This window comes from Mauremys mutica, chromosome 3, assembly GCF_020497125.1.
Source record: "Mauremys mutica isolate MM-2020 ecotype Southern chromosome 3, ASM2049712v1, whole genome shotgun sequence".
Taxonomy (NCBI): Eukaryota; Metazoa; Chordata; order Testudines; family Geoemydidae; genus Mauremys; species Mauremys mutica.
The window spans coordinates 26,602,667-26,623,982 of record NC_059074.1 but is presented as its reverse complement, the minus strand read 5'-3'; the positions used below and the strand labels follow the sequence as shown (position 1 = coordinate 26,623,982).

The 21,316-nt window shown below is 44.0% G+C and overlaps 1 long non-coding RNA gene across 1 annotated transcript in view; it reads right to left on the bottom strand.

The window, feature by feature from the left end:
• LOC123365833 overlaps window positions 1-21,316 on the bottom strand; it is a 173,745-nt gene that overhangs the window by 65,507 nt on the left and 86,922 nt on the right. The window contains exons 2-3 of the long non-coding RNA XR_006577777.1: window positions 15,704-15,917; window positions 11,857-11,937 (exon numbers count right to left, since the gene is read on the bottom strand). This is a non-coding gene — a long non-coding RNA (uncharacterized LOC123365833). The remainder of the gene's footprint in view (window positions 1-11,856; window positions 11,938-15,703; window positions 15,918-21,316) is intronic.

Sequence of the window (21,316 nt, the reverse complement as noted above, 5' to 3'; positions counted from 1 at the left end):
ACCAGGTTCCTGTTGTATAAGAGAGGGCAGAGACTCAATCCTGCCCAGCAACACTAGCTGTGTATGCTCTCCTGTGTTTTTGTTTTTTTTCTCTCCTGCTGGGCCATCTAAAGGTCAGGCTAGTTCTGTGTGTGGAGGCCTGATTCTGCCCAGCAACCTGTTTTTTTTGGGTCGGTCGTCTGGAGGTCAGGTTAATTCTGCCCAGAGACTCATTTTCCTGCTCTTTTTTGGACCCAGTCATCTAAGGGTCAGGTTTGTTTACTCGTCAACTCCAGTGTGCCGTGTGCAAAGCCTTCCGACGTGGGGTGGCAACAGCTCGAAACCTGAAGGGAGGAGGGACCAGGGAGCCAATCAGATGCTGACACGAGGGAGTGAGACCCTTCTATAAAACTAGGTTTCCCCCCAAAATTTGTGTGGAGCATCCGCGTGTTAGCTGAAGGACCTGATCACTCGTTCGGCCAGGGTCTCCTCCCGGTAAAGTGCACTCGTGTCGTATCGTTTGGATTCGTTGTCGTTTGGACCCGATCCCTGTCTGCTCGTCATGCTTCTGGTGTCTGTTCTGCTGGTCAGCTGCGCCTGGAGTGCGGTATTTGCTTTTTGATATCTGACAGTTAGCTTATCTAGCCTTTTATTTGTTCCCCTCCCTAACTTGGTACCAAATATCTACTCAGGATATCAGGATTGTATTAGTGAGCTCAGAATTGCACAATTGCTTAGCTAGCTTGTATAATAGTTCTAGCTGTTATTAAATTGTTAATTGCCAACTGCTTTATGTGTTTGAATCACTGCTCTGTCTGTGTCCAGTGTGTGTGTGTGTGTTGACTTGGGAGCTGCCTCTACTTAGAGGGTAGCTGACCAAGGGGGTCCAGTCCCCGCGGTCTGAGTGAGTGGAATCTGCCCAGCTGCAGCCGCACCACACTCTGGGTTTACCCTCTGTGTGAAAGCAAGGGTGGCCGAGGCAGTGGCCCGTGGGTCTCTTTTCTGTGTTTGCACCGGGCATCGCCCTGACGAACCCGATTCCTATCTGTGTGATTGGTGTGTCTGCCTATTTGGTGTGGTGTGGTGAGCAGTATAAAGTGTATTATTACTGTGTTTTGGGGTGTGTTTGTACTTTTGATACCATCCCAGCCAAAGTTGCCTACTCCCCCAGCCCAAGTTGTAATTATCCCCTAAATAAACGCAGCCACTTGGCTTTTTAGTGTTACCCTGGTCCTGCCTGTCTTTTCCTCACTCAATACCAAGCTTGACGAACCCCCAGCTAATTCAGACATGGCGTCACGAACAGGATTGAGTGAGGAAAATCCTCCCCGGTTGTCTGTACAGTTTGCTTGTCCGTGGCGAACCAGGGTCACCGACAAAACCCCAGAGGACGAACTTAATCATTTTCAACACCATGTTTTACTTGATCGGGGGGAGGCAGAGGCCATTGGCTGGAATTGTATTATTGGGGAGGGCCACCTGAGCCGAACCTATGCTGCTAGCTTGACTGTTGGTGCTGCAGGCTGTCTCCTGACATGCCACATGGGTCTGCGGTTAACCCCCACGGAGGCCAGTGACCGGCCAACGTGCATTAAGGCAGGGGAAGCCGGCGCTGGGACTGATCCAGTCCAGCTGTGGAAAGGTGCCCGAAGGATTTTAAAAGCAGCCGGGGGCACTTGTCCATCAACTGTTACTCCCCCGAGACTCCCAAGTGGGGGCCCTGCACATGAATTGGTAGTCCAGCTAGTGCAGGAGTTAGAGGAAGGGAAAAAGTCCAGAAAGCTCCTCCCTGACCAGTACAAATCTAAGATCGTTGCCAGTACCTATCACAAGATTTTAGGTCTGGCTCTGGACAAATTGACCGTTGTTATGGGGGCTCTGGCGTCCACTGCTCGGGAGATGGCTGATACCCCTGAGGATCCCGGTACAACCCAATCCCTACCTGCAACCCCATCTCCTCCCTCTCTGCCAACTCCTAAAACCCCCGAACCCTTCCCTCCACCATATCCAACAGCGCCTAGTTTGTACCCGACCCTGCCATCATTGACCCCCGAAAAGGTAGCTCTTAATCCTGCCGAAGCTATGCCAGTACAAATCACTCGGACTAAGGTGGACCCCACAGGGGCACAGAATGTCGTTTTTGAGTGGCGTACACGCAGCAAGGCTGAGATGAAGGAGTTTATCAAGGACACAGGGCGGGGACCAAACGAACCTGTATTCACCTGGTTAGGACGGCTTATTTTAGAATATAGTCAGGAACTTATTGATCAGGAGGAGGCAACCCTTATTTCCCGGAGTGCTGCCTGGTCAAGGGGAACGGGCCGAGGGGTACTGTTAGCTGCTCCTGTCTGGCCAATCTCCGTGCCAGCAGCTGCTTTCCTTCAGATTCAAAATAGTGCTGTAGCTTTTCAGCTACCTCCCAGCGGGATCACTACCCCACGCGATCTCATTTTTACCATCGCAGGGGCATCTCTTATTTGGTGGGAGCCTGCACAAAACCCCCTAGGCTTAACACTGGCACAGCAACAGCTTCGGTCATTTGAAGCTTATTGCTATGTTACTGATCCAGCTGCTATTCCCATCCAAGAGCAGGGGATAGACGTGGCCCTTGATAGCAGCCCTCTGGGGGACACTAGCACGCTGCTGTGGATGCGGGGGTTCCAGGGGCGGCCGGTAACGGCGTTGTTTCAGGCTATGGATCGCCTGATGTGGCCTGGGCCCCAACCGCCTGCGGTGGCTGCGGGCACTGCACCCCACGGGGGCAAGCCCCGGGCTCCTAAGACCAATAGCGGGGAGCCTAGCAAAAACACTGTTTGCAGGGTAAGCTCTATATCGCAAAAGCTTCTGGCTGTAGCGTTGGGGTGGCATAAATATATTGCTCCAGAGCCGCCTCCACTTTGAGAGCCAGTTGTTCCTTTTCCCCCTTTTGTTTTTCCAGGATGCGGGTATGGGTATCTGCCCTAATAACATCTAGGCCAGGCGACCCGTCTTGCGTCCCAACCCCTTGTATGCCACGAAGCCCCACGACCCTGACTCTTCAAACCTGGGCATCGCTGGCCAGTCAGAAAGTCGGCCGGCCCACATCATAACAGGACCTGCCCTAGGGCTTGTCCTATTCTCCCCCTTTTTCATTCCAGGTTTGTTCACAGCGGCGCCATCCCCATCCAAACCCTCTACTTAACCAAACTGTGGCTTACGCTCATCAGACACTTTTGGCCACCAAGTCAAGTGATGTACCCTCCATGTCTCCAGACCGTCCTGGCTGGAACAATGTCTCTGCCATTACCCAGCAGCTGTCGTCCCTGGCGGTCCGCATCCGTGAGGAGCGTCAATCCTGGGACTGGTGGCAAACAACCTTGTCAGGCTGGGGACTTGGACAATGGGCACAATCCTTAAAATATTGGTTAATTGCAGCAGCAGTAGTTATTGTTATTTTCTGCTTAAGCCTTGCATGTACCAAAGCACTAATTAACAGAGCTGTGTCAGCACTCCCTATCCAGACTGTGCACTACGTCAGCCGACGACCAGTCAGGCTCTGAGCTTTCCGCTTGAATTCGGTTTTCCCTTATGTTCCCTAGGTTCGTTCCCTCCTAGGTGTAAGCTGACCCTCCCGTGATGGACCGCCAATCGGCCACGGGGGCATGTCGCAATCCGATTCATAGTTATGGCTATGTATGGCCACTTGTCGGTCCATGGCCATCTTGTCCTGTTAAAAGGACAAGGCAGCCTCCATTTTGGACCAGGTTCCTGTTGTATAAGAGAGGGCAGAGACTCAATCCTGCCCAGCAACACTAGCTGTGTATGCTCTCCTGTGTTTTTATTTTTTTTTCTCTCCTGCTGGGCCATCTAAAGGTCAGGCTAGTTCTGTGTGTGGAGGCCTGATTCTGCCCAGCAACCTGTTTTTTTTGGGTCGGTCGTCTGGAGGTCAGGTTAATTCTGCCCAGAGACTCATTTTCCTGCTCTTTTTTGGACCCAGTCATCTAAGGGTCAGGTTTGTTTACTCGTCAACTCCAGTGTGCCGTGTGCAAAGCCTTCCGACGTGGGGTGGCAACAGCTCGAAACCTGAAGGGAGGAGGGACCAGGGAGCCAATCAGATGCTGACACGAGGGAGTGAGACCCTTCTATAAAACTAGGTTTCCCCCCAAAATTTGTGTGGAGCATCCGCGTGTTAGCTGAAGGACCTGATCACTCGTTCGGCCAGGGTCTCCTCCCGGTAAAGTGCACTCGTGTCGTATCGTTTGGATTCGTTGTCGTTTGGACCCGATCCCTGTCTGCTCGTCATGCTTCTGGTGTCTGTTCTGCTGGTCAGCTGCGCCTGGAGTGCGGTATTTGCTTTTTGATATCTGACAGTTAGCTTATCTAGCCTTTTATTTGTTCCCCTCCCTAACTTGGTACCAAATATCTACTCAGGATATCAGGATTGTATTAGTGAGCTCAGAATTGCACAATTGCTTAGCTAGCTTGTATAATAGTTCTAGCTGTTATTAAATTGTTAATTGCCAACTGCTTTATGTGTTTGAATCACTGCTCTGTCTGTGTCCAGTGTGTGTGTGTGTGTGACTTGGGAGCTGCCTCTACTTAGAGGGTAGCTGACCAAGGGGGTCCAGTCCCCGCGGTCTGAGTGAGTGGAATCTGCCCAGCTGCAGCCGCACCACACTCTGGGTTTACCCTCTGTGTGAAAGCAAGGGTGGCCGAGGCAGTGGCCCGTGGGTCTCTTTTCTGTGTTTGCACCGGGCATCGCCCTGACGAACCCGATTCCTATCTGTGTGATTGGTGTGTCTGCCTATTTGGTGTGGTGTGGTGAGCAGTATAAAGTGTATTATTACTGTGTTTTGGGGTGTGTTTGTACTTTTGATACCATCCCAGCCAAAGTTGCCTACTCCCCCAGCCCAAGTTGTAATTATCCCCTAAATAAACGCAGCCACTTGGCTTTTTAGTGTTACCCTGGTCCTGCCTGTCTTTTCCTCACTCAATACCAAGCTTGACGAACCCCCAGCTAATTCAGACAACCCGGAGGCCAATACCGTCGATCTGCGGTCACACTAACCCCAATCCGATATGGTAATACCGATATTAGCGCTACTCCTCTCGTTAGGGAGGAGTACAGAAACCGGTTTAAAGAGCCCTTTATACCAATATAAAGGGCCTCTTAGTGTGGACGGGTGTGGCGTTAAATCGGTTTTACGCTCCTAAAACCGGTTTAAATGTCTAGTGTAGACCAGGCCTCAGTCAATCACAACTAGATTTTAGTAAAGAAAAAAAAAAGAAACACTTTCTTCTGTGGCTTCCTTCCAACTCACATGAACCTCTCACTTCCTGGTAAAATCCTTGATGGGGTCCAGACAGGAAAATGAAGAACCCAGAAAACTCCTACTTCATTATCAAGAAACAATCCTTCAGCTCATACACAGGCAGCACCCTATCAAGAGTCACCCCAACCAAAACAACCAGTCACCTTAAATTGATCTTCCTGCTGTTCCCTTCCCAGATAGGTATTTTGAGTGCTGCTAGACTTGTGTGAACTATTTCAGGTGCAATTAAAATATGTTGAATATGTTGAATCCTATACACTTCATAAAATGTTAGGGAAAGTATCACATTTAATACATACTGTACCAGTTTATCTAGGAAATAATGGCTTTAAAATGCAGTTGACTAGTTGAAAAAATGATAATTTCCTTTTAGTCAATTTGGTCCTACGCCCAAAGGACCCTGGCAACATTAACAGATTATTGCTCAAAACAGGGCAGCTTCTCTGAACAGTACAACCCAAATCAAGAACAGAAGCCATAATAAACCCCACCAGACAAATAATTTGAAAGGCAAAGAAGCATGACACTTGTAAGAGTAGGTGCACTAGAAGTGAAAAGAGAAGCAAATTCAACACTGAAGTAAGTGGGCTTAATGCTGTTGTATTCCTCTTACACCAGGCCATTTGTCCCAAAGCTGTTAAAGGTGGGCTCTTCCAATGGCTGATGAAATTGAGTGATCTAAAACCAACAGGAAGTAAATCAAAAGCTTTCTTGTACACCCATTTTACAAAGAAAAATGATTACTCTGAACCATTACCTGCAACTGAGAGAATTTCAATTCTCCAGTGTGCAGTGGGAAGCCCTTTAATTTTTGCCTTTCTAAATAAGCTACCCTAGAAACATTACAAAGATGTTTCAGAGAGAATCCATGTTAATAGCAAGGGGAGACTGAAAAGTTCAAAGACAGAATTGGAAAATTTCAAATGGCGATTCTTTGCTACCCATAAGTACCAAAAATTATTGCTTCCCTGCACACCCACCGTGTGAGCAGTTTGAGTGTTAATTGTTCCTACTGTAGTCTTCTGAAAAATCTATAGAGGAACCCTGTCTGGATAATGAAACAGTCCCTTCCAAATACACTCCTTTTCTTCCTTGGTAGATTTACAACTTCAGGAGTAGAGCTGTGTAAAAATGCCTAGTTTCAGTTCTCCCTATTGCAAGGAGGCAAAGATCCTGCACTCTATATGCTCTCATTTATTTGAAATTTTGAGTTCACCTGAAACTTCAAATTCACCTGAAGAAATGCCTTGGTGGAACTCCACAACAAAACCAAAATTCACCCTGCCTTACACACAGCCCTGCTTCCCTCAATAGCATCTGTCTTTGCCAACCACAGCCCACACAAATCCTTCTCCGCTCCTCTGTTCCCCTGCCTCTCAAGAGGTGCCCAGCTGACTTGCCTTCTTTGGGCGGCAGGAACAGCAAGAAAGGCCTACACTGCTCACCCAAATCCCTGGCATCTGCTAGAAGTCAAGCAGATTGATAAGGTCCATTTCCATAGTACAATTCTGTAGCACAATGTTTGCTGAGACATCCCAAGGCACACTGGGCACAGGAATGTCCCAGCATGGGGATTTCTTAGGCCAGTGCAATACTACTTCTATATACTTTTAGAGGAAGTGAAAAAATCACCCATGAGGCCTGTTTCTTCCTCTAGCATCCCAGCACCCAGCCCACCACATGCAGCTGTTGCTGCTCACTCCTCTCATCTTGACAACCCTTTCCCTCATATCTTCCAGTTCTTCCTAGTTACAAAGAAAAATGTACTTTATCATCGCTACTACCAGCCTCGGAACTTCAGCTACTACAAGCGTTAGCATGTGCATGCTTAGCTACAGCGTTAATGGGCCAGTCCCTTAATCTTTTTTAAAAACAAAAAAAATCTTGCTGCAGTGGAAAGAAATAGGTAGATCCCACTCCTTCTGAATATACCTAGTATTCTGTGACAGGCGGAAGACCTATTTTGTTATGCTGCCTCCTGTGCCAATGATACAGAAAAGGGAGAGCTTTCCAGCAACTCTGTAAAGAAGGTTTAAGTTGGGATGGGGTGGGATAGTTTTTACTTAAAATGTAGCAGGAGATCAGGGGAGACAGGGTGCCGAAAGGTTTTAGGTAGCTGCTCTGCAGTGAAGCAGCAGGACAGACAGAATAGCTAGAGGGATAACACTGTTTTCCGTATTCTAATAAAGTTAGAAGAAAGTGACTCTGAATCTTAACCACTGTCCCATGACAGATGCATGGTTGGGAGCGCTAATGCCAAGGCAAAGCTCCTGGTTTTCTTCAGATCTTCAAACAATGAAAATATAAGAGAATGTTAATGGTAACAGTCAAATTTCTGACTGTATGCTGTGAAGTAGTTGCTTCAGATGTATTTCAAAGTATAGCAGAATCAATTATTATTATGTAGCACTTACTGTTTTCTATAAATCAGTCAATTTTACCTTCTGTAATATATATGTATCTCATAATAAAGCACCATCTATAACAGTAGGAAAAAATGCTTGTGTAGTTGTAGTGCAGATAGTGCAGGCAGAGTATAGAAAAAGTTCAGAAAACACATTTCTGTCCACAGAAAAGTGATGCTAGTTTTTATTGGAGGATATGAGCAAAATAATCTGTATTTATTTTGAAATTGCAAAACCAGAATAAGTATACTCTATACTGCCAAATTTCAGTGTGGTCCTCTACTTCTGCGGAGATGTACTGTGGATGAATCTGAACCAACATCCTCTTATTAAAATCAGCTAACAAATATTCTGCTGACTGGACTGCCATCAGTGATAAAATGTGGTGAGGCTTTCCGGGACTTATAACTCAGGGTCCATAAAACATGCTGACAAATGTCTACATATTTCTACAGCGACACTACTGAGTGCAGCAGGAGCCGCAAACCCCACTGAAGGGTGATCCAATGCTTTTGGAATTCAATGTGACTATGGACAGCTCTAAGTTATGCAATCTTCACTTTGTACTAGATGTTGCTAGAAGAATTTCTCTTTTGTTTAATATCAACTTTTTTTCTAGACTTCACTCAATTCAATCACATGCAATCTTGTCAACCATCAAATACATATCTCCAAACTAGCCCATGCATTCATCCACATAAATCATGCATTCATCGAGGTTACAAGAACTATTAAAAACATCAAAAACTTTGAAATATCTATATATTAAATCACATCTTTTTCATGAGATTTTGAATAAACGGCAATTGACATAAAAATTGTAACCTTCTTCATTATCCTTTGCATTAAAAAAGAAAAAATAATGGCAAAATATTTCAATGCACCGTTGCAGACATATGTATGGTAGCACAGGATCTATATCTTCATCAACACACTATCAACAACATTTTTGTTTACTTTGTTTGCAGCCATGGTAACTTGTGGTCACAACAAATTCTCATGCCTAAATGGCATGATACTAGTTAGTACATGCAGCTTATTTTTGCAGAAAGTTGTTATATATCATAGCCCATGCTATGCCTTACTACAAAAGGTAGCATGTCACTTTAAAAAATATATTATGGTGACATATTTTGTGTGCATTTTTAAGTTACATTTCTCAAGTCAGTCATGTATACACTTGCTTAGTAAATGTAATAAGCCATGAAAGAGATAATTAGGTTGTTGATTGTTTATGGAAAAGAAACATTAATTTTCTTTAGTTTGAGTACTACTGTAATTTGTGGCTAAAACTTGTTTTTTCCCCCCCATTAATATTGCAAAAGGCTATTTGCTGCAGGCAAAGATATTAATGTTACACTTTCAATGCAGTCTGCAATTTTCCTGTCAGAACATATTACAGGACAAATGAAATTCCAGAATAAATCAGATCTTGGCATATTGTTATCATTTATCTTTTAAGTTCCCTATATGGGGACACAGAAATTGAGTTGATATGATGCACAATTCTTATATAGGGAACAATCCTGCCAAACGGTGGGGGTCTTCAATTCCCATCAACACAGTACCTAGTAGTTTTAGGCCTGTAAAGAATAGCTGCTGTATACTGAAAGCATGACGACGTTTTTATAAGTTAGTTCAAATGCAGTCAATTTTTAATCTTTTTATAGACCTGTTCCTTAGAGTGTCAGTTTGGACTCTTTAGATTGGCCAGTTGGATGTTTTTAATGATGTCACACAGGGGCAGTGACTGGTCCAGAAAGGAAAAACAAAAGCAAAAACCACTCCTTTCCCCACCCCTTACATTCTAAGCCTTTGTCCATTTCTAGATCTGAAATCAAACAAGATCTAAAATATTTAGGTGTTTATTTCCATGTTCTGTCCATAATCACAAGGTGAAGGGGCTGAAGTAACAATACTTAACTCTTATATATGGCAGTATTTTATACCTTTGCAGTGTTTACAACCACTAATTCTCAGCATGCCTCAGAGGTAGTGTAGGTTAGTATTATACCCATTTTACAAATGGAAAAATTGAGGCAGAGAGGTTAAATGAGCTATCTAAGGCTACACACCGAATCAGTGTGAGAGCCCCCATTACCTCTCATGAGGATCCTGGCTCGTGGACACATCTGACTCCACTAGAGCATACTGTTTCTCTCACACAGGTTCCACTCCATCTTGCAGAGTCAGGAGGTAAGGGTAATTCTAATAAGCATCTGAATTTCCAGGCAGAGTGGACCATTTATGAGCCAAGTAATAATTACAGATGGGCTATTTCACCTACAGATTATTTTGTTTGAATCAAGCCTTTGCCGATGGTTGTTCAGCAAGATACTGATAATCAGAATGTACATTCAGGCACACACATGCTATTACAGCTTTAATGTTGTTTTATTAAGAGAGCTGCAGCAGTTGATTGCTTACGTAGTCTTACCAATCTTGCCTACATGCCAGGGACAAAATCCTGGTTCCATTAAATTCAATGAGAATTTTGCCATTAACTATAGAGGGGCCAGGATTTCACCCCAGTAGTAGTATTTTTGAAGTTCTCAGGTTATGACAATATGTATCCTATATAACAGCATTCTGTAATGAGGGACTGATTTTGCCACAACCATAGTCCATTAAATGCCTCAAAGTCTGTCCAGAGTAAAATCTGACTGCTAAGAGCTCTTCTCCAGAACTTGTCTGAAGACCAATTTGCATCTTGACCTTATGATCTAAATATCAATAAACTGGCACGTGAAAGTCAATTGGGATACTCTGGCTTGAAATTTTTTCATTGTCTCATTTGATTCCTGTCTTCCTTACCTGAAGTTAAACACACAGATTCATTTAGGACATAAGTGATCAGTTAGAACTCTAGGATTTTTTTCTAAGAGGTTCTTGACTCTATCAGGTGTTTGGTTGGATGGTGAACCATAAATATTCACTTCCCCATCCTGCAGAAATGCAATGTGTTATTTTGGACTTTCAAGTGCATCCAACAGATTTCTGCATCTACTTGTTCATTTCTGGTATCATTCAGTAAATGGTCCATCCTCAGGGATACTAAATGCTAGAAATTCAGGCAGTGCAAAATTGAACTGCTTTGCACAGTTTCCCCTACTTGAAAAAAATGGGACTGTAGGGAGCCAGGGTGGCTTCCCTCGGAGCCTGAGGGTAAAAAGCCACTCTCTCAACCTGAGTGGGTGGGGCCAGGCCAAGCTTGCTCCACCCCCTGGAAGGGGAGGGGTGGAACAGGAAGTACAAAGGGCAGGGCCCTTAGCTCAGTCAGGGCAGCACCAGGGAGGGAGGCAGATGCAGACTGCACGCTGCTCCCTTCAGACCCTGCTGCCACACCAGGGGAGGCCCTGGATCAGGGGAAACCTGAGCTGGAGGAAGGACTGGGCCTACCAGGACTGCCTGCCGCCGAGTACTCAGACGAACTGGAGGAGCCAGAGCCAGGGGGAGAGCTTGCGCTGCCAGCAGCGGTCTACCCGGAGGAACTGGAGGGACCAGAGGACGCGCAATCGGGTAGGAAGTAGCCCAGGGACAGAACGACACTGCGGTGAGTCTACGTTGCGGGCAGATCCCCGCTAACCCAGCGGCGGGACCCTCGTCTCGCCCCGGCCAGGGCCCTGGGCTGGAACGCAGAGGTGTAGGGTGGGTCTGCGTTCCCCTACCCGGCCGGTCCACCTCAGTAACCGGGCCCCGACAGCGCTACAGACTCTTGCCGGCGCTCCCCTGCCCGAGGGGCGCGCCGCGGACTCTTGCCGGCGCTCCCCTGCCCGAGGGGCGCGCCGCGGACTCTTGCCGGCGCTCCCCTGCCCGAGGGGCGCGCCGCGGACTCTTGCCGGCGCTCCCCTGCCCGAGGGGCGCGCCGCGGACTCTTGCCGGCGCTCCCCTGCCCGAGGGGCGCGCCGCGGACTCTTGCCGGCGCTCCCCTGCCTGAGGGGCGCGCCGCAGCCATTTGCCGGTGTTTCCCCTGCCCCGGGTTCCCCCGAGACCGGGCGGGGCTCAAGCCGGCCAGGGGAAAAGTAGCTCACCACCGCCCTAGCGGTGGTAGGCCAAGCGACGCAGTTTACAGGGACTAAGATCTCTCTAGAGTGGTGTGAGATTTGTAAACTGCTGTGACCATGAACAGTGCTGTCTGAATGCTAAACATTGTAACATACCCATGGCTGCTGAAGATCTTCACAGTTGTTACAAAGCAGAAGGCATAGAACTTATTCCTCTTGTTCAGAAATCCTAGAGTCCTATTGTTTGAAATAAAGGACAAAAATGTCGGTGTGTCAGCAATATATTGCCCCAGACATAGCATCATAACTGTTTAAGTATCCAGTACAGGGCAGTGATGCACATTTGCAAGCTCTTCATAGTATTATGTGGATGGCTGAAATAGTAGCTCAGTCTTTTGCTTTTTAATATTAAATGCTGCAAGAACAGCAAGAAGAATCCATAAAGAATACTTCTGTGATGAACTTCTAAAAGATAACAGCAAACACTAGGACACAAACATATGTTAGGGATCAGGGTAGTGCACTTAATGCTCTTTCCTTACAATGTATTGCTCATATTTGGTACAGTGAGAGCTTCCCAAGAAGCAGGACTTAATACCATTTTTTCCTGATTGGCAAAAGTTCCCTATTAAAAACAAGCTGAAATGACATTTAGTTAGGTGTTCAGTGAATGACAGCTGCTACTCCTCACTGCCAAATCTCCATCCTACTAGCCTACAGACATGATGTTTTTTGGAATGTGCTTTGATGGTGATACAGACTGTCTGACTAGATCAACACAGACAGTTGAAGCAGATAGAATTCAAAAATCTACTTCTATTTTTAGTCAACTTCATGAAGTTTGAGAGGGGGAAAAAAGACAATAGTTTAATTATACCCTAAAGAACACTGATCAAAGAGGAGTTTGAATTCAAACATTGACTATTTTTAATAACTAGAAGGAAAGACATACATATTAAATAAAAGAACATTAGAAAGTAAATCATGTTAACTTCGAAGAAATATCGTCTGAGGCTAAAACAGCAAAGACATTAGAAATAGCAAACATACTATAAGAAGCTGCAGAAATATAGTAAAGGACAATAGCAATTTGCACTTCTACACTGCCTTTCATTCAAGTCCTCAAAGTGCTTAATAATAATTCTGTCCATTTTACAGAATGGCCAAGTGAAGCCCAGAGATATTAGTCAAACTTTTCTAACTGGCTACTGTTTTGGAAGCCCAGCTTGAGACACTTGAAAACTACGCCCAGGAAGTGCTAACACAATTCCTGCTAAACACAGTGGGAGTTGTACTTCTCAGCACTTCTGGATAAACAAAAATAAATCAAGCAAACAAATATCAGAAACAAGGTATCCAAAGCTAGATATCCCAAATTATAAAAACTGTGGTTTTTGTCTCTTGCTGAATTGCACACTGTGAGTGAATACAGAGGCAAGAATAAAACTCAAAATTCTCTGTGTGTATTAAGAAGAGAAACATGGAAAAAAAACAGGTTATATAATTAAAGAACAAAATGAAAGCCAAGGCTTATACATTATTGATAAAACACTTCTGATCTAGCATCCTACTTAACAGTCCTCTAAGAAATTGAATACTTAAGGGACACTACTGTTAAAAGGACATTGAATTGTTCATTCAGTCCAAGAAGCAAATAAATATTAATATTTTTATTTCTACATAAATTCTGCTTAGGCATGCTATAAACCAAAAGAAACAACAACTAAAACATACTGGGGTGGAAATTCTACAAATCAAGTTTAGTTTCCAATGGGCTTTAATTCCTCATGCCAGAAGGCCTTGCTCATATACTCAGGAGCATTTTTGTTTTGTTTTGTTTTGTTTTGTTTAACGGTGTTATTTTTAAACAAGGATTTTTGGTGCTCACAGACTTGGGGTCATCTTTGACTCCTCTCTTCTCCTCCAACAATGATGTCCCCACCTGCTGTAAGTTAGTGTAGATTCACTGAAACTAATTGGGATACATCTGTTTACATCAGAAGCATGACCCAAAGTCTTCTGAAATCAATGGGAATTTTTCCATTGTCTTCAAAAGGCTTTGGATCAAGCCCAGTTGAGGTTTGATGTGACTAAATCTCTCCACGTTTTCCTCTATATTATCTCAAGAATCAATCATAGAGTCATAGAATCATAGAAGATTAGGGTTGGAAGAGACCTCAGGAGGTCATCTAGTCCAACCCCCTGCTCAATGCAGGACCAACACCAACTAAATCATCCCAGCCAGAGCTTTGTCAAGCCGGGTGTCAGGGTTCCCTCCCCACTCTGAACTTTGGGGTACAGACTTGGGGACCCGCATGAAGACCCTCTAAGCTTATTTCTACCAATTTAGGTTAAAAACTCCCCTATTCCTCGGATTAAGTAACGCTGCCACCACCAAGTGATTTAAACATTTAGGGAGGACCACTTGTAGCCCAGCCTTCCCCAAATATCCCCCCAAGCCCCTTTTCCTGGGCAGGCTTGAGTCTAATCCCCCAAGCCCCTACACTCCCTTTCCTGGAAAGGCTTGAGAATAATTTCCTCACCAACTGGTACAGGTGAACACAGACCCAAACCCTTGGATCTCAAAACAATGAAAAAAATCAATCAGGTTCTTAAAATAAGAATTTTAATTAAAGAAAAGGTAAAAGAATTACCTCTGTAAAATCGGGATGGTAAGTACTTTACAGAATAACAAAAGACTCAAGAACATAGCGGATCTCCCCTCTAGGCAAAATCTTAAAGTTACAAATCCAGGGATAAACCTCCCTCTAGACAAAACCTCCCTCTAGACAAGGAAAATCACAAGCCAAAATAAAAGTAAGCTAATGCATTGCCTTATTATTACTTACTAATTCTAATTGAGTTGGATTGCTTGCCTTCTTGATCTGTCTCCTGCAAGCACACAGAACAGACAGACAAAGAACAGTCAAAACAAAGCCTTTTCCCCCTCCCCAGATTTGAAAGTATCTTGTCCCCTTATTGGTCCTTTTGGTCAGGTGCCAGCTAGGTTACCTGAGCTTCTTAACCCTTTACAGGTAAAATGATTTTGTGCCTCTGGCCAGGAGGGATTTTATAGTACTGTATACAGAAAGGAGGTTACCCTTCCCTTTATATTTATGACACCGGGCCTTAAAATCCTCTGAGGATGGAGATTCCACCATCTCCCTAGGTAATCCTTTGCTGCCCATCCCCACCAACAAAATCCTTGTCCAGATCTGTATCATTTTACACCATAAATATACTACATCCCTCTCTGTTGTTCCTGACCCTCAACTCACCCTGAGAATGCAGCTGCAACACTCATTTTTCCTGGCCAATGCAATCACCATCTCCTCGTTCTTCAAATTCTTTTGCTATCCTCCCCTTCACCCTCAAGCTCCTTGTGATTGTCTTTGAGGCCCTGAAACTTCACATTGTGAGGATAAACTATAAGAACTGTTGCAGAAATGCATATTATTTTTATGTTTTTTATAAAGAAGAGACTCCATTGCAATTTTAGTGGGAACTAGGTATCCAAATCCCTCAGCAATTTTGAAAATTTCAGGGCTTGATTCTCATCTACACTACTTTTTTTTAATGGTAAAGGGGCTTTAGTTTGGATGAAACTGTAATTTATAAGACATCTTTGAGCCTGAATATAATTTACACCCACTTTAGAACTCCTTTACAGTGACGAAGCAATGAAAAGTGGCTAGAGTGTACACGAGAACCAGGCTCTCTCTCTTAATGTAGATATTTTTCTTGGAAAATAAAATATCAGAAACTATATGATCAGTACAAATGCATTTTCTGTGTGTGAGAGAATGGATATCAAGAATAAATTAAGGATTAGTTTGATGCTGATGTTTACATTGTATGAGATGATGGGAAGGAAAGAGGAGACGGAAAAGAAAAAAAACAGATTTAATGTGGCAACAAGAAAGGCAACACTATTCTACTGTATTTCAGTGGGAAGGCAAGTGAATACTATTCCATGCACTAGAGTATATGAAAGATTATTTACCTTCTGGACGTATGATAAACTAATTAAATCTTGCTAGGATGTAGCAGATGATTCATTAAAGAGATCTTCGTAGGCTTAGGGGAGTTTCCATCCATATTTTTCTGACAGCAAACCTTAGGCTGACAGAGAGTGAGCACCAGTTTGGATACAAAACATCCTGCTTCCCGGTTGCCAGCAGCTGCCAGATCTAGGTGAAGGTCAGAGCTCTCACCGGCTATTGTGTAGTAACCAAAGAGAAATTATTTAAGTTAACATCAACATGTTAAGAAAATTAATGAACATTGTCAATAGAGTTGATTGTCTTGTCAGACTGCTTCCCACCTAAAGGATCTCACAGAATACAGACTGTTTCAGGAAGCCCAAGGATTTGTCTAATGGAAATTATACCTAAGGGCCAAATTTCCTTTTACTAGGTTAATGTTCCTACCAGTCCAGGGAAGAAAAGACTGTTTATTTTTCTCATATACTTCCTGCAATGTAAATTCTCTTAGCAGCAAAAGAATGCCTGGGAGGTGGGATGGACTAGAAACTATGTCCCTCAAAAAGAGCCTTTGGGAATTCTGAAAATCATGTGCCCTGAAAATGGGGAGAGGGACTGATTCCCGGGCTTCCTATTTGTAAAACATTTCCAAATATGGGGCTCAACAGTGAAAGTGGTGTGTGAAGAACTCCCACTGAAGTAAATTGCAGGGCTGCCTATGGAGCATCACAATGAGAGAAACCTGTATTTGGGACTGTCTTGAATACTGCAGGGCACTCTCTTTAGATTATAAGCTTTTCATGAATCCCAAAAGCCAGAGCCTCTACCAGGTAAGGAGGGAGGGCAAGGAGAAGTTGAGGGAATTCTCATACCGTATTTATCGGCGTATAACACGCACAGGCGTATAACACGCACCTTCATTTTAAGGGGGAAATTTCAGGAAAAAAACTTAAATTTCAAATAAAGGACTTTGAAGCAAAATAAGGGTAGCTCAGAACTTGTTTTATTAATATTATTACCACTTATAAGGAAATGAGTGGGCCAAAGATCCCGTACCATGCTCCAGCCCCCTCAGCCTGGGCTGGCTAGGACACACTGGCGAAGGCGGTTGGCCCTGAGGGACCTGTGGCTCGGCCCTGAATTCCCATGTCGGCTTGTTTCTTTTGGGGCTGACTGACCCACCCTGCCTGTTCCTTTGGGGCCTGACCCTCCTGCAGGAAGTACCTCCCTTTCCTCCGGAAGTTCCCCGCTGAGTACATCTATGAGCCCTGGAAGGCGCCGCGAAGCGTGCAGGAGCAGGCAGGCTGTGTGATTGGCCGTTCGCGGGGAGGGGGGCTCGGGCCGGGCCGCTCGGGAGGGGGACGGGGGCTCGGGCCGGGTCGGGCCACGCCGCTCGGGAGGGGGGCAGGGGCTAGGGCCGCTCGGGGGGGGGCTAGGGCCGGGCCGCGCCGCTCGGGAGGTGGGGGCTCGCGCAGGCCGGGGCTCGGGGCTCAGGCCCCGCCGCTGGGGGGGGGAGAGGGCGGGGGCTCGGGCCGCTGGGGGGGGGGGGCTAGGGCCGCGCTGCTCGGGAGTGGGGCAGGGGCTAGGGCGCCGCTCCGCGCCGCTGGGGGGGGGGCGGCGCTTTTCTTTTCTGCCTGGGGCAGAAATCCTAGAGCCGGCCCTGTTATACGCCGGTTATATCGGCGTATAACACGCACACATCATTTGCCCCCTATTTTCAGGGGAAAAAAGTGCGTGTTATACGCCGATAAATACGGTAATTAAAATTTACCAGTCATTTGACACTGTAATTTACTAGCTATTTGGCTCTCTACATAATTTCATTTTACTAGTCACTTGGCTCCCTGCTTTATCTATTAACTATACTTTTTGTGCCAACTTGTTTAATCACTATGTCTTTCAGTCACTAATTCACCACTGCCATGCCTCAGCACTCCTCCTCCAACACACCTACATGTCCTCTTCCGTTCTTTCTTTCCCCTTCACTCTTATCAATTAGTCCTCCCTTCCTCACTGCCCCACCCACTTCGGCCCCTCAGCCTCCTCATTGTCCTTACAGCTTACAATATGTTCCCACCCATGGTCCTCCTGCTCTGGCTAACCCCCACTCTTTGAATCCATCCACTACCTCTCCCTCCTCCTTTGCATTAAATTTCAGCACCTTGTCATTGCATGCAAAGCCCTGAATGACTCTGTTCCAGCCATATACAGCCTTTTCACCCCTCGGCCCCTCCAATCCACCAATGATGCTACAGTCTATTATATGGATGCTATGTTTAATATAAATATATATATATATATATATATATATATATATATATATATATATATATATATATATAAGATAAGGGAAAAGGATATATACATTATTCCTCAGAAGTGGGTTTCTGGAAGAAGTGGGTCTTTAGGAGGTATTTTTATACAGAAGAAGCTAGTGTGATATACACTAGCTTCTTCTGTATAAAAATACCTCCTAAAGACCCACTTCTTCCAGAAACCCACTTCTGAGGAATAATGTATATATCCTTTTCCCTTATCTTTTATCTGTCTCTTGTTAGATAGTGAGGGGGGTGGGGGCAAGGGCTGGCCCTTCTTTTCTGTCTGAAAGTTGCTAACCACATTAATAGAACTACCAGAAACAAATAATCACAGTGATTACATAAATAAATAATGGTAATAATAATAGGTGGAATGAGAGATGAGGAGGTGGTGTTCTCAGACGACCTTGCTTCTGTGTCCCTTTCCTAAACCTTACAAGCTGTCACTGCTTCCTGTTGTTTTCCATGACAAATAATTTTGAAAAAATATGTAGCTGTTTTTTAAAAATACTTTATATAGCAGAAAGAGTTAAAGGTCCCTTCCAATGATATTCCCATGGAACCACATCAGGAACTTAATCATAGAATCAAATGAGCTAGAGGGAAAAGTCTATTAGATCATCACTGTGCCAGTTCAAGGCTGTTCTCAACAGAACTGTTCTAGTCTAGATAATACTGATCACAAAAGCATGTACTTTTGTATACTGTGCTCAGTGCAATGAACAACAAAAATTATGCTAATTAAGAAATTATATGTCTACCACAATGACTGTCTGATGTCAGTGATTAGCAGCCAACACATCCCTACATTTATATCTGTAATATCACCATTCTCCCTGGTTTGCTTCTGTCACCTCCCTGCGTAATCTTGAGACACCTTTTCTCTTGTTAAACCCAGCCTCAGTGGTAGACATTTACTTGATCAGTAGAAGTTGCCTGGAGAGCATTAAATACACATGAAAGCCTGATTCCTTGGCTTTGGGTAATCATGAACCCCATGCAAAAGGAATGTAAAATGCTACCTAATCAGTATATACATAGGTGTGTAGTTAGTTGTTGGTTGCGTGTGTGTTCTGTGTGCTCTGCGCAGATAGCTGACACAGCAGACTTTGATCGAACTGCCTAAAAGGCCACAGACTCATTTCAGTAGCAAAGGCACCCAGACAGATTTATTGTCAAAGTGAGGTCCTAGTGCCCTGGCTCAATGATTACAGGTACACTATCACATGCATGCCTGTTGCAATGGACTCAGCTCAGTGATTGGCACGACTTTCCATTCCCCCCTCGGCTGGTGAAAGACACACTCTGTGACCCCTATTTAGAACATAAGAACGGCCATACCGGGTCAGACCATAGGTCCATCTTGCCCAGTATTCTGTCTTCCAACAGTGGCCAATGCCAGCTACCTCAGAGGGAATGAACAGAACAGGTAATCATCAAGTGATTCATCCCCTGTAGCCCATTCCCAGCTTCTGGCAAACGGAGGTTAGGGACACCGTCCCTCCCCATCCTGGCTAACAGCCATTGATGGGCCTATCCTCCATAAATCCTTTATACACCACAAGTTATGTATTGCCCCTACTCAAGATTTCCCTGTTTATGCATCCCAGGATCGCATTAGCTTTTTTGGCCAAAGCATCTTGCTGGAAGCTCACATTCAGCTGATTATCTACCATACTCCCCAAATCTTTTACAGAGTCATCCTCATGAGAATCATTTCAAATTCTAAAAGAAACTCAATGCATACACTCACTTTTGTTTTAATGACAAGAACCTTGACATAGCTTAATGAGCAAAGAAAAAGTTTTCTAATGTTTACTTAAAAAAGAGGAGGAAATGTTCAGAGACACGTAAGACCTGAAATGGACTAAGAATAATGTTCCAGTTGAACGCAATAGGACCTATCACATGCTTAAAGCTAAGTATGTTCTTAAGTACCTTGCTGAAATGGGGAGCTAACATAACAAGGAAGTCTTGCACTACAACATGTGATTTTTGCCTTTTGAACAATAATTCCTGGAAGGGAATTCTGCAGCAGCTCAGTAGGGAAGCAGTGAGTCCCTATGATCCATCTGAATAATCTGTTAAAGTGTCAACCTTTATTGGCAGCCAAAAGAGAATATTTCCTGATTTATATAAGAGAATAGCAAATAGTATTTTTAAAAGGTACAGTAGCTCAACAGAAAGTGTATACAGTATGCCAGAGTACATCAGATTATAATGAGACAATTAATGTGACATAATGTGACATGATTTGAAGTGACAATGCAAGCTAATGCTTTCTCTCTATTTCACATTAAGAAAATGCATGCTGCTTTCATCGAAATAGGTAATTATTTACAGAACATGGACATTTTAATCCTTATACATTAGTGGAAGGATGTGACAGTTATTGAGCATCTGCCACATTTATAATTTCAGGATTTAAAAAAGAATTCATCTCCCTTGAAGATTTAAGGTAATTGTTAAATTTTGTTCACAAAATAAATACTCTTATGAAAAGTTTATGACAGAAACACATTTTAGTGTGTGACATGCCCCAGGCATATTCAAATGTTCTGTTTGTCATTCAAGTGCATTATAATCTAACATGACTGACAAGTTGTACTGCAGTGGGTGGAGCTTTAAATAAAGCTATATTTTATAGCTACCACTATACATGATTATGCTTCATCTCACCTAACTCACAAGTACCAGCTCTAATTAAAGTGGTAAAAGCCTGCGTGCATAGATAGACATTACAATGTGCCCTAAAGGTCACCAGATTCAGAAATTTCCCTGGTTTATATTACAAGTTGCCTCACTATAACCAATATCCTTTAAAAATAAATTCCATTAAACAAGTGAAATCCCTTGTGTGAACATTGGCATCAATTTAAGCATAATTTGTGTCTATTTAGTTTATGAGGAAGATTTTCAAAGACCCAAGTCAGAGTTTGGTGCCTTACTCCCATTGCTTTCCACAGATAGATGCCTTTGTGCCTTTCAAGATCTCCCCTTAATTCAGAATTAATTTATATCAAAGTTTAAAAAAAAAGCAAGTTTAAATTGTTTTAATAATGTGTACACAGGGGAGTGCACTAGCGTAACAAAATCAATTTAAATGCAGGGCTTGTCTAAATAAACACATTGCACCAGTTTAACTTAAATTGGTTAAAAAACAATTTTGTTAACCCAATTCAAAACACTGTGTGGACAATCTAATATCAGTTTAATTCTGTTTTATATCATCTTGCACTCACAACACTAAACCACTATATTCCAGATTTAAAGAGATATGAGTGTCCATACACAAAGTTGCACCAGTTCATCTAC